Raw genomic sequence first — 14,864 nt, forward strand, 5'->3', positions numbered from 1 at the left:
TTTTAAAACAGATTACGAATTATGCATTTTAATCTGTGCTATCAGTGTGCCTTAAACTTGTGATTTATGGTATTCTGTTTTTTATAGATTTAAAGATTAGGTTTATATTCAGTCAGAAACTGTACCAGTTATTCACAATGTACAATAACATTCTAAGAATACCAAGATATATAGGTAGATCTTACTTCATTGAAAATATAAATCAGTAACTTTTGACAGGACCTGATTTAGCTCTGTTTGTTTAAAAGTCTACAAATAATTACAAATTTCAAGTGTAATTATTTTTACATTTTTATGTAATTCTTTATATGTAATCTTTTAATTTCTATAGATAGCTAAAATTCCCTACAGATGTTTCCCAGAAAACAATTAGATTTCTAAAAAAAAAAAAAAAAAATCTTTGGAAATGTTATCATACCAACCTTTTAGTTTTTAAATCTCATCAACTATTGTAATTTTTTAAAGAAATAACTTTGTACAACAAGAAGTAGAAATAACATCATCTCAGATAATGCTTTAAATTGAATAAGTTTAATCTTTTGAAAATGTATTGCCCTTATTCCTCACATTTAACTACAATAGATTTAAAAATGTTAGTGGAATGGTGTCAATTCATTAACAGAGTTTAAGTGCAACAGTTATGTCATTTATAAGAATTAAATGTAAATTCTAATTTAAATGTTTAATCTTTTATTTTGATTTCCAGCAATAAGACCTAGATGAAATTTTGTCAGGTTTTCCTTTTCGTATTCAATCCATTTTATTTCACTTTTAATTACCCTCAATTGGGTAGTGTATCTTCCCTGCAGTTAATGTGCACATCAGTCTATTCTATTGGATTTAAGAGGATAACCTTCCAGGAAACGAATTTATATGAGTTTGTTAGATGGTATTAGTATTCTCTATCCAATCTTAAATTTATATTATTAGAAATTATTTATGAAGGTCCTTTGTAAACATGCCAGTATTCCAGGCAATAATTACAATGTAAGCTAAGATGTTCATGTTTCCACCTTCTCCCTTCAAAACCAAATTTCTTGAATAACTGATCTATATTCACTACCTTGAATTTTTCAATTCCCATTTACTCCTCTGCTACTCAATGCTCGATGGCTAGTTCCTCTACTGGAATTGTTGTTCTTAAGATTACCAGTAATTTCCTAACTGTTAAATGCAATGGGCCACTTCTAATAATATTTTTATTATAAAACTAATATGTGATCATGGTAAAAAATAAGAAAAGATGGTCCTATATCTTCAGTAATATCACATAGTGGTTTAAAACCTCAGGCTCCGATTCAGACTGCATAGGTATGTGAACTTTTACATTTTATTTTAAAACACTATTCTGATGTGGGCATTGATAGTCCTACTTCATAATAAATGGTGATAAGTGGAGATTTGACTTTGGGTGGTGAACACACTATACCGTCTACAGATGATGTGTGTGGAATTGTGCATCTGAAACCTGTAAAATTTTGTTAACCAGTGTCACTGCAATAAATTCAATAAAAAGGAAATATAATGATAATTATAAAATGATAAAAAATTAGATAAGATCATGCCTATAATGCTTTTAGAACAAGGCTTGTTACATAGACCCTCCTTCTCTTCCCATTTTACTCCGCAATGAACTCTCTCCTTCTGCAGAAGGGCTCTGCCTTCTCAAGACTGAATGCCTTTGTATATGTTGGTCCCTCTGCTTGGAGCCTTTTGCTCTTTCCCCCCCTGAGAAATGCATTCATCCTGTGAGATTCGGTGCAACATAGAGGATAGCGACAGGCTTTGCAGTCTAGTCAGACAGACCTGCATTTGAATTCCTGTTTTTTCTACTTATTTCCTGGGAGATTGGGGGCAAGTTACTTAACCCTTGAAGCAAAAGTTCCTCAGTTAAAAGATTCAGACAGTAATACTGGCCTCACAGGCAGGATTAATGTGAGGAATAACTGGATAGCATGTAAAATGCCTAGTTCAGTACCAGTTATTTTATTATAAACAGTAGGGGCCCAGTGCATGAATTCATGCACCTTGAAAGGAATTGTGGGCCATGAGGCAGCCGTGGGCAGAGGGGCAGGTCTTAGCCCATCCTCCACGCCCCCGCTCGGCCCCACCCGCCGTAGCCCCTGGTCTCCTATCTGCTGGCAGCCCTGCTCCCGCCTCCACCACTCCCACACGCTGATGGCGCCGGCCCTGCTCACATCCGCTGATGGTACAGAGTGATTGGGGCCATCAGCGGGTGAGAGCAGTGTCTGCTGCCCCAATCGCCCCTCAGGATCAGGGGGAGGTGGAGAAGCCCTCAGGGGCGATTAGGCCAGTAGCTGCTGCTTGCACCTGCTGATAGCAGCAAGTGATCGGGACCGGTGCTAGGCACCAGCAGTGGGTGCGAGTGGGGCTGGCGCTGGCAGTGGGTGTGAGCAACAGCTCCAGCACCAGCAGCAGGTGCGAGCGGAGACAGAGTTGGCAGCAGATGCGAGTTCCAGGAGGGACCTTGGCACGTGAGAGCAAAGAATTTTCAGTAACCACCAGAGGCTCACCTCGATGACAGTGACTGGCGCCCTGCCTTGGTCTGGTGCCTCTGCTCACCCGCTCCACCATCCCACTGCAGCCAATGCCCACAATGTTTCGCACATGCTCCCTGGTGGTTAGTGCACGTCATAGCAACCGGTTGTTTGGTTGTTTGGTTGTTCCAGTTGTTCCACCGTTCAGTCTATTTGCATATTAGTCTTTTTTTTTAATATTTTATTGATTTTTTACAGAGAGGAAGGAAGAGTGATAGATAGTCAGAAACATCGATGAGAGAGAAACATCAATCAGCTGCCTCTTGCACACCTCCCACTGGGGATGTGCCCGCAACCAAGTTACATGCCCTTGACCGGAATCGAACCCGGGACCCTTCAGTCCGCAGGCCGACACTCTATCCACTGAGCCAAACCGGTTTTGGCGCATATTAGTCTTTTATTACATAGGATTCTATAAGTTATATTATTAGTATCATCATATTCATCAAACTAGCAAAACTAGTTCAGTTTCCTCTTCTCTACAAAGTCACTCTCTTCTGTGTGCTTTCCTAGTATTTTCGTTGAAAATTACTCCCTGGAAAATCAAGCCCCCTCCTATATTTCCTGCCTCAGGTAATGGTTTTCAGCAATTTCAGCTCTGTCCTTGTTCCCTCACTCTTTCTTACCATTTGCATTCACTTTGCCATCAGTCTCTGTTTTGTCTTTTGTCTTTTTTTTCCAAGCTCTGTTTTGTCTACTGCTTAAGCAGCTCCTGATTCCCTTCACCACATCCTCACACAGTAATTTCATTAATTTAGGCCCTCATCATCATTCATTCAGACTATCATAAAACTAGTTTACCTGCCTGTCGTTCTCTCAAGTTTATCTTCCTTGCTGCCATCAGAGTTGATTTTTCTAAAACATAAACCAGGTTATATTACTTCTTATTTAAAACGAGAGGCCCGATGCACAAAATTCATGCAATAGTAGGCCTTCTTTCCCCTGACTGCCAGCACCAGCTTCCCTCCGGCACCCGGAACCCGGGCTTGCCTCTCAGCCCCGGCTTCATCCGGAAGGTTATCCGAAGGGATGTCTGGTCTAATTAGCATATTATGCTTTTATTGTTATAGATTTTCAGGGGCTCTTTCTCCCCTACAAGTTAAAGTATAAACAACCTAGCATGACATATGAGGCCTATCAGTAGCCTTCTCCCATTTGTCTAGTATAATTTCCTCCCACGACCACTGCCACAGTATCTCTGCATGTGCTATTTCTTCTTCTTAGAACTTGTCTCCCACTTTTAGTACCGAGCCAAGTTTTTGTGACTCATTAAAGTCCAGTCTAAATGTTACCCCTAAAATGTTTCTTTAGATTTTCATTCTTTCTTGTGGTCATAGTACTTAATCCATATCTCTATTCAAGGTCTTAGTAATCTATGTGTAATAATCATTTTGTATATATATTTCCTCTCTGTTTTACTCTCTGCAAATTTACCTATTGTTGAGCATTCCCAAGACATGGATAGTGTCCTATTTATATTTTTATTTCAATCTCCTCCAAATACTCACACAGATGCCTGCTGTAAAGTAAGCACTTATAAACAAATGAACTAGAACAATTTAATAGTGTGCTAGAATGATGGAGCAAAGTAAAAGCAGGTTGGGTCAGGAATACACATGAAAATTTCAGACGTGGTATGATCTGCTTTAAGCCCTAGATTCAATTATTTTATTCCAACCCCGTACCCGATTTCAATGAGCTTACCAATTTCATTGAAAACTATGACCCTTTATGTCTACCTCCCTCCCCTCACTGGCACCTCCATTCCTTACACTCTCCTCAGAGTTGGGATGTCTTACTTCCTAGTGATCAGCTTTTAACTCTTGTTCTAACCACCAACTTCCATTAACTTTAATTACATTTTAAAAGACCTGAAATCACCCTAGCCAGTTTTGCTCAGTGGATAGAGCATCGGCCAGTGGACTGAAGGGTCCCAGGTTCGATTCCAGCAATGGGCACATGCCCGGGTTGTGGGCTCGATCCCCAGTGGGGGGCGTGCAGGAGGCAGCCGATCAATGATTCTCTCTCTTCATTGATGTTTCTATCTCTCTCTCCCTCTCCCTTCCTCTCTGAAATCAATAAAGAAATATATATTTAAAAATAAAGACCTGAAATCTTCAGTAATAGTGGAGAGAGACTATATACTATCTCTAATAATAGTAGGATTTTAAGTTTATATTTTCTTTTCTTTCAGAGTCAAAAAAATTCTTAAATTTATTAACCTATGGGATTATTCCTGGAAAGGAAAATTGTGCACAATTAGGATCCATAAGTCAACCAATATTTATAAACAGTCACTTACAGAGTAAAATATTATGAATGCCAGACTTCATTATTCAAAAATAGCTTCTTGGCCCAGGTGTCAGAATGCCTAAAGTTTCACCAGCAAAAATCCATTCCCTTGGTTTATTCTCCTTATGTATGTCTCTTTTTAAAAATGTATATGCTTATGGAAGAAGAGCACATTGTGATTTCACTTTAGATTCCTCTTTTGCTGATCCTGGATGCACTGGGTTTGGGAAAATTGTGTGGAGGTAAGGGAACTAAAGAGTTGGTTGAAGGCACAGGAACTTTGTAAGAAAAGCTCTTAGTTTTTCCAAGAATCACATCCTCATTTATTAAAGAGGACACTGACACACCAATTCATTAATTGATGTTTTTATCATCACAAGAGATTTAAAACTCTAGGTTCATTATACTGTACTTTGTTTTCTTACTGTGTTTCCATCTAGAGATAGGCTTCTTATGGCCTACAACAAAAGTTTTCTAAAGGGTTTTTAAAATATATTTTACTATACTTAACATGCCTAGGCTACACATGGTTACTTAAGATAATAGTATTTACAGCGAGGCTTATAAGGTCAGAATATCTACCAAAGATCTAGGTTTTACAATAAAATATTTTTCTCACATATCATCTTTACTATGGGCCAGATTTACACTGATTTGATTAAAATTCTTTCATAAATTATAACTGCATAATGAATATATAGGACAAAAATATGTAGGGAAAAAATCGTACACTTTTAAACAAATTTTCAAGAAAAAATATATCCACTCTACATTTTTCTTTCCATTTTTTCTTTTAAAAATTTGTTACTTAAGATTTGCATATATTCTGTTCATTTTTAACTTCATAATTAAAATATCAAAGATTATTATAAAACATTTTATTTTCAAACTTGTGGCATACTATATCTTTTGAATGATATTGATAGAAAAAAAAATGAACACATAAAGCTAACAAAAGTCTTTCCTGTCTTTTGGCCAAATACTCGGTTTCTATGAAGAAGTTGAGGTTACAAGGAAATTGTGAATTCTCAGTCTGGTTTCCCTGCTGATGAGCAAGAACTGTCTGTAGTTCTCTTCGAGGTGTCAGGGGAGTCACCATAGTGTCACACAAGGGTTCTTAGCATCGAGCAAACATACTTTCCTCAAACTCAGCTGCTTAATCTGTTTACAGGTTGAATTATAGAACAGGGTAGATGACTCCAGGTGCAGGGAAGGGAACAGAGCATTTCCACAGTCTCTTGATTTAAAAAAGTAAAGAAAAAAAAAGCCTGCTATTCTTATTTTTAAAAAAGAAAAGCTTATAATTGTCATCAAGAGACTTCACCAAACTTTTTTTTACTTTTGTTGCTGATTCCAGAATCTGATTTTAACCATGATTAAAAATAATTGTGCTAAAGATTCGTACATAATTTAATATGAAAGCTATCAGTGAATTGTTATACTTGCATTGTCTTATCATTAAAATTATTCTGCTTCTTGCCAACTTTACCTGTGATATTTTTCATATAAATTATTGGTTGGACTATAAGTTGCAAGGCAATATTAGACATGTCTGAACATTTTGTAAATACTTGTTGATTGATTCAAAGAATAAGTGTCATAAATTCTCAACTCAGCATAAGATTTAAATCAATCCTATCTAATAAAAGAGTAATATGCAAATAAACCACCACTCTGCTACACCCACAAGCCACGCCCACTGGCCAATCAGGAGCGAGTATGCAAATTAACCCCAACCAAGATGGCTGCGGCCACAGAGAGCAGGAGGGAGGCTTGGGTTTCCCGGGCAATGGAGGAAGCCAAGCTTTCCACACACCCTGGAGGGCCCAGGCCTCCACTCAATGCTACAAAGTTTCAATTATAGAAGATAGATAAATCCCACCAAAAATGGTGGCAGCCACAGAGCTGAAGAGAGCAGGAGTCTAGGGTTGCCCCCGGCGATGGAGGAAGGCAAGCTTCTGCAGCCCTGGCCTCCGCTTAAGGCTACAAAGTTTCAATTATAGAAGATAAATAAATCCCAACGGAAATGGCTGCTACCACGGAGCGAGCAGGAGGCTTGGCTCCACTCCAGGCTACAAAGTTTCAATTGTAGAAGATAAATAAATCCCAGATACCTGGGCCTCTGCTTGGGTCACCGGGGGGCGTGGCCAGCCTGAAAAACACCATAGGCCCCTCGCCCAGGCCGCCCCATGCCCCAAGGGATCCCCCACCCTGATCCGGGACACCCTTCAGGGCAAACCAGCTGGCCCCCACCCATGCACCAGGCCTCTATCCTATCTAATAAAAGAGTAATATGCAGATTGACCATCACTCCAACACAAGATGACTGCCCCCATGTTGTCAAAGATCCTGCCCCCATGTGGACACAAGATGGCCACCACAAGATGGCCAGCAGGGGAGGGCAGTTGGGAAGGACCAGGCCTGCAAGGGAGGGCAGTTGGGGGTGATCAAGCCTTCAGGGGAGGGCAGTTAGGGGTGACCAGGCCGGCAGAGGAGGGAAGTTAAGGGTGACCGGGCCTGAAGGGAAGGGCAGTTGGGGGGGACCCAGGCCTGCAGGAGAGAGCAGTTGGGGGGAACCAGGCCTGCAGGGGAGGGCAATTGGGGGGGACCAGGCCTGCAGGGGAGGGCAGTTAGGAGTGACCAGGCCTGCAGGGGAGGGCAGTTAGGGGAAAACAGGCTGGCAGGGGAGCAGTTAGGCATCAATAAGGCTGGCAGGGGAGTGGTTAGGGGGTGATCAGGCTGGCAGGCAGAAGTGGTTAGGGGCAATCAGGAAGGCAGGCAGGTGAGCAGTTGGGAGCCAGCAGTCCTGGATTGTGAGAGGGATCGGGCCTAAACGGGCAGTCGGACATCTCTTGAGGTGTTCACAGATTGGAGAGGGTGCAGGCTGGGCTGAGGGACACCCCCCCCCATGCACAAATTTTGTGCACCGGGCCTCTAGTATTTAATATAATGTTGAAAGTTGATTTTGAGTTATTGTTATTACTAATAAATTGGAGGATCTAAACACTTCTTAAATTGCTCTTCAAAAAATTATTGTGTTTGAGATTTAAAAACTCTGAAATATGAAATATACATCAGCAAATAATAAGTCAAATATTTAATTTATTTGTGATAATTTGTGTACAATTGCACATCCCAATCAACTTTAAAAGATGAATTCTAAATCCATATCTAATTAGATTTAGCTTTATTATCATTTATATATGGAAGATAGACTCAGATGACACAAGCAATCATTTTAAGATGTACAACATCTAACATGCTTAATTTTTATTCTTGAACAATGATATCCTTTTAAGATCTAATATTCTAGATTTGTAAATCAAACCACATCTTTAAATTAAATACATATTTAACTTAGGAAATATAAGTCTTCTACTCCATCAAATTAATATGTATTTTATTAAAAATTTAATTCCATTACATATTTGTATAGTGGATCACATTTCTTATCCATTGAGTATATAAAGTGGGTCCCTAGAGCTACTTTTATTATATACTAGAGGCCTGGTGCATGAAATTTGTGCACGGGGGGGCAGTGGGGGTCCCACAGCCAGGCATGCACCCTCTCCAATCTGGGACCTCTTGGGGGATGTTCGACTGTGGGATTGGGCCTAAACCGGCAGTCAGACCTCCCTCTCACAATCCAGGACTGCTGGCTCCTAACCACTCGCCTGCCTGCCTGCCTGATCACCACCGAACCGCTCCCCTGCAGGCCTGATTGATGCCTAACTACTCCCCTCCCAGCCCAATCGCCCCCAACTGCCCTCCCCTGCCAGCCCTATTGCCCCCAACTGCCCTCCCCTGCTGGCCTGATTGCCCCCAACTGCCCTCCCCTGCAGGCCTGGTCACCCCCAACTGCCCTCCCCTGCTGGACTGATCTCGCCCCCTACTGCCCTCATCTGCCAGCCTGATAGCCCCCAACTGCCCTCTCCAGCCAGCCTGATCTTGCCCCCAACTTCCCTCCCCTGCCGGCCTGGTTGCCCCTAACTGCCCTCCCCTGCAGGCCTGGTTCCCCCCAATAGCTGCCCTGCCCTGCAGGCCTGGTCACCCCCAACTGTCCTCCCTTGCCGGCCTGGTTGCACCCAACTGACCTCCCCTGCAGGCCTGGTTGCCTCCAACTGCCCTCCCCTGCCAACCTGTTCACCCCCAACTGCCCTCCCCTGCTGGCCTGATCGCACACAACTGCCCTCCCCTGCCGGCCATCTCGTGGTGACCATCTTGTAGCGGCCATCTTGTGGCAGCCATGTTGTGCTGGCCATCTTGTGATAACGTGGGGGTGGCCATCTTGTGATGGCCATGTTGTGACAACATGGGGGCTACCATCTTGTGACGACATGGGGGTGGCCATTTTGTGATGGCCATCTTGTGATGACATCACACGACGCCACCGAGGCTTTTATTATATAGGATTTGATAGATATATAATTACAGTCATGTCTTTATAAAAACTAAAGAATTTTGGCTTACACTTTCAGGAAATATCTCACTTCCTAGCTCATTCCTTTTACCAAGAAAGGATTAATGTGGGATTACTAAAATTGGAACCTAACCCAGAATTTGAGAAATTGCAATGCAGTGGAAAGTGAAGGATCCAGGCTACAGAAGAAAAGAGATTCTCTATATCAGTGGTTCTCAACCTTTTTAATGCCACAACCCTTTAATACAGTTCCTCATGTTGTGGTGACCCCCAACCATAAAATTATTTTTGTTGCTACTTCATAACTGTAATTTTGCTACTGTTATGAATCGTAATGTAAATATCTGTGTTTTCTGATGGTCTTAGGTGACCCTGCTAGCGGTTCTCAACCTGTGGGTCGTGACCGCTGCTGTAAAGCCTAAGACCATCAGAAAACACAGATATTTACATTATGATTCATTAACAGTAGCAAAATTACAGTTATGAAGTAGCAACGAAAATAATTTTATGGTTGGGGGTCACCACAACATGAAGAATTGTATTAAAGGGTCGCGGCATTAAAAAGGTTGAGAACCACTGCTCTAGAACTAAGAATCAGCACCTTCCCTGATAAGTTCCCTTATGTAGCTAACTTTATGGAATGAATCACAAATTGCATGAAAGTAGGGACTAAATGTTAAATTACCACAGGGCTTCTCACATTTGACCTGCTTCTTCATCAGAAACTTCCAATGGATGATCTAGAGTTGAGCTAGTATATGTGTCTGCCTACTAATGTAGATGAAACATGTTTCAGATGAGCACCATGGAGAGGAATAGAGAAAAAGAATAAAAGACTAAAATATGAGAGAGATCCATACTGTTTAGGTTTAAAACTAAATAAAATGCAGGAACTTTTATTGTTTTTTAATCCCAGTGTTACAGTAATTAAAAGTCAGAAATGGAATTCCTATTATTTTAGGGAAATTATAGGATCCACCTAATGATGATCATGTACATTTTAACTAGAACGTGACAAGCTAAAAAAATAACAGGAGTTATTATCTAGTATACCTCAGAGATGTGATTTTCACACACGTATATGAAATGTAAGTATCTTAGAGTGGCTATATAACCTAACAAGCATCCTTTTCTTTGGTTCTGTTCTTAGCTCCAGTTAAAAGCCTTCTTACTGTTTAACCTTAGACAGGCTACATAGCTCCTGGTTACTTCTGTGAATATAGGCAAACTCATCCATCTTACCTGAGAGTAGTTTTTAAATTGATAAAAATAAGATATAGGTGATTTGAACTTCCTAGGATAGATAACAATAGCACTAACCATTAGTGTACTTAAGAATACTTTTGTTCCTTAATCAATAAAGAAATAAAAAAAGAATACTTTTGTTGTAGTAAGGTGGGAAAAGGAAGCTATTGTAGAAATTCAATTTTTAGAAGTTTCCATCATTCTTGCTTGGATGTTGCTTAGCCTCATTGTACTTGAGAACTCACTCAGAGCTCCCTTCTTTGTTTTCTCTATTAAATACAATAGACGATCAAATGTAATGTGCCTATCTGCTAATGTAGAAAATGTCTACATTTTTACATAAGTCAGGGTCTTCTTTTCATTTAATAAATCCTCAGTATACTCATCTAAAATCTGATGGATTACTTCCTTACAAAGTACAGGTTTTTCTTTCAAAATATAATTGGGGTTGGGGGGGGACTAAATTATACCCCAGAGCAAGTAGAAATATAAATTTCACTTAGATTCTAAGACTCCATGTTTATTTCTCCACACTTGGTCAGAGATTTGCCCATGTGCACATTTGGTCATAGATAAATATAAAATGGAAGAATCTTTTGCTTATTTCAGTGTAACTTAACCTTACTGTGAAATCATAAATATTGTCTATTCATAAACTTCATTCTTTTTTAAAAATATTTTTTATTGATTTTAGAGAGGAAGGGAGAGAGAGAGAGAGAGAGAGAGAAACATCAATGGTGAGAGAGAATCACTGACCGGCTGCCTCCTGCACGCCCCTTACTGGTATCAAGCCGCAACTCAGGCATGTGCCCTGACTGGGAATCAGACCTGTGACCTCCTAGTTCATAGGTCGACACTCAGCCATTGTGCCACACCGGCTGGGCCATAAACATCATTCTTGATCATTTACATTAAAGGAGAAAAAAATCATTCTAAGACAATGTATTTTATAGTAGTGGGTGAAATGCATCTTCTTCCTTTAAATATAGGGGTGGGTAAAAGTGGGTTTATAGTTGTGAGTATGTGAAACACGGTTTCTTGTATTATCATTAATTATTGTATTATTTATTTGTATTACAACTGTAAACTTGTGTTTGACCACCTCTGTATTCTTGAACAACTCAACAGAAATTGTTTTTTTCTTCAGTTCTTAACTTAAGTATAAATTTTAAAAAGATTTATAGTACTGAAAATTACTTTATTAGGTGTTTCTGTAGAAAGACTGACTGAAAGTGAAAAATGAGACTCCAAATATTACATAATAAACAATATTTTGGAACTTACTAAACATTAATTTTTTATTGCTTTAGCATATATACCATTGAAACTAATAGTTCTTCAAATATCATCATCATTTGACTTTTTCTTTTGCCACATTTAACAGTATTCTCAAAGCATATGAAAGCATATGTTATTTCTCTTTATGTTACTATATGCCATTTGACAATCTACATAATGGTAAAAATAACATATAAACATATTTAAAATCTTGAAACATCTTCTTCCTTAAATTAAACTAGTCTGCCTTCTGAGTTATGCGTGTTTTGCATTAGTCTTCAATAAGTTCTCTACTGACTGAAATGGAGGGCCTAATCTTTCCCGGGATGATGGAAATAGCACAGTTCAAGAACAAGAATGAATCTCTGTATAATCACACCACAATGCGAGGTGACCCGAAGACAGAGCACTGACCAGATACACATATGGGTTTTAGAAGACTTTCTGATGCTCTTTTTTAACACAGCTGTGAGAAGAATGTGGCTAAGACCCCATAGTCATTCTTGAGTAGAGCTGGCAAAGGAAGCCATGAGGAGAAGAGAATTTAACACACGGGTGTAAGAGAGTGCAGCTTCATTGATGGGATCTGAGGGGAATGCCTAATGACTGGAAGAATCAAACTTGGCAATGAAAACACAAAGCTCTTTTCATCGGTTCAAACACAGACTCTAAAGCTGCAGATGGTCACCTCCAGCCTTGTCTATTCAGTGTGAGGTTTTATAAAATGGCACTTTGGTGAATACTAATAGATCAAAACAAAGATTTAATAACATAAAGATGTGGTGTTCATTTTTAAATGAGTATACAGGTCAATGTCTCAGAAAAGGATAAAAAGAATACTCTTTGCATGTGGGTCTAAAGTCTTTTTGTTATTTTTCAATTTGAAAAATAAACAACATTTATCTTCAAAAATAAATGACAAAGGTACAGATTGTGTTTAATGGAAAACAGTTTACATTGTGAAAAGAGACCGAAATTAGGTTTTATAGTTACTCCTGTTAACTTTATTGCTTTTATTTGAGGATTCTCAATTTTTTAATATTTGTTTATGTTATCCTAATATTTTCTTGAAGTTCACATGATAGGATAAGTATCTGTTGTCATTCTCAAGGATGAATCAATCTAATTAAAAAAGTACGCCAAAATATTTTATACTTGGAAGATAACTTTTTTCCTCACCTCTCCAGAGAATGCAGAAACATTATTTAGTACAAAGGAAGCCTCTAAACTTTAAACCAGTATTGAAATTACATTTTTGTTACTTTGTATTTGATTTTCTAAGATTTTTTAAGTTCATAATTATTTATATATTAAAATGTATTTCACTGTATTCAACTTGAGACTTAGTATGCTTACATAACTGTTGTATTTTCAAGAATAGATTTTATTAGACTTGGTTAGCACTTTATAGTTTGAAAGATTCTTGAGCTAAACCCAAACAAATTAAGCTTAATTATACAAAATAAGTTTAAAATATGAACTTAACTAAAATACATCATTCATATTTCTAGTATTTGTGAAGCAAATATAATGAGTAAGTCTGTATTCCAAATACTTTTAGCTAGTGACATTATCCTATCTAATAAAAGAGTAATATGCAAATTGACCATACCTACGCTATACCCACATGTCACACCCACCAGCCAATCAGGAGGGAATATGCAAATAAACCAACCAAGATGGCTGCAGCCACAGAGAGCAGGTGGGAGGCTTGGGTTTCCCTGGCAATGGAGGAAGCCAAGCTTTCCGCCTGCCCTTGCTGGCCCAGGCCTCCACTCAATGCTACAAAGTTTCAATTATAGAAGATAGATAAATCCCAACAGAAATGGCAGCAGCCACGGAGCTGGAGAGAGCAGGAGGCTAGGGTTGCCCGCGGCGATGGAGGAAGCCAGGCTTCTGCAGCCCTGGTCTGCTTTGGCCTCTGCTTAAGGCTACAAAGTTTCAATTATAGAAGATACAAAATCCCAACAGAAATGGCTGCTGCCACGGAGCAAGCAGAAGGCTTGGCTCTGCTCTAGGCTACAAAGTTTCAATTGTAGAAGATAAATAAATCCCAGATACCCGGGCCTCTGCTTGGGTCACTGGGGGGCGTGGCTGGCCTGCAAACCACCACAGGCCCCTCGCCCAGGCCGCCCCATGCCCCAAGGGAACCCCCACCCTGATCCAGGACACCCTTCACGGCAAACCAGCTGGCCCCCACCTGTGCACCAGGCCTCTATCCTGTCTAATAAAAGAGTAATATGCAGATTGACCACCACTCCAACACACAAGATGACTGCCCCCATGTTGTCAAAGATCCTGCCCCCATGTGGACACAAGATGGCCACCACAAGATGGCCAGCAGGGGATGGCAGTTGGGAGGAACTAGGCCTGCAAGGGAGGGCAATTGTGGGCAATCAGGCCAGCAGGGAAGGGCAGTTGGGAGGGACCAGGCCTGCAAGGGAGGGCAGTTTGGGCGATCAAGCCTGCAGGGGAGGGCAGTTAGGGGTGACCCGGCTGGCAGAGGAGGGAAGTTGGGGGTGATGGTCTGCAGGGAAGGGCAGTTGAGGGGGATCCATGCCAGCAGGAGAGGGGAGTTAGGGATGATCCGGCCTGCAGGGGAGGGCAGTTAGGGGCAAATAGGCTGGCAGGAGAGTGGTTAGGGGGTGATCAGGCTGGCAGGCAGAAGCGGTTAGGGGCAATCAGGAAGGCAAGCAGGCGAACAGTTGGGAGCCATCAGTCCTGGATTGTGAGAGGGATGTCTGACTGCCCAGTGGGATCGGGCCTAAATGGGCAGTCAGACATCCCTCGAGGGGTCCCAGATTGGAGAGGGTGCAGGCTGGCTGAGGGATATCGCCCCCACCCCCTGTGCACGAATTTCGTGCACCGGGCCTCTAGTTATATAATAAATTAAAAGACTAGGATTGAAAGTTAAAAGGGAGGCAACTTAGTATCCCAAACATCTTACAGCACTATCTTAGTATTACAGTAGAAATATCTGTAAACTAACAGGACCCTTGACTGCCAAGAACTGGGTCTGTACAGGTCATTAAATTGTGTTTCTTCTCAGTTTCCTCATCTGGAAGGTAGAG

General features: G+C 40.6%; 1 protein-coding gene across 4 annotated transcripts in view; it reads left to right on the top strand.

Annotated features, from left to right (window-relative positions):
* MIPOL1 (mirror-image polydactyly 1) overlaps window positions 1–14,864 on the top strand; it is a 357,237-nt gene that overhangs the window by 279,863 nt on the left and 62,510 nt on the right. The window lies entirely within an intron of this gene.

Source organism: Plecotus auritus (assembly GCF_963455305.1).
Source record: "Plecotus auritus genome assembly, chromosome: 1".
Taxonomy (NCBI): domain Eukaryota; kingdom Metazoa; phylum Chordata; class Mammalia; order Chiroptera; family Vespertilionidae; genus Plecotus; species Plecotus auritus.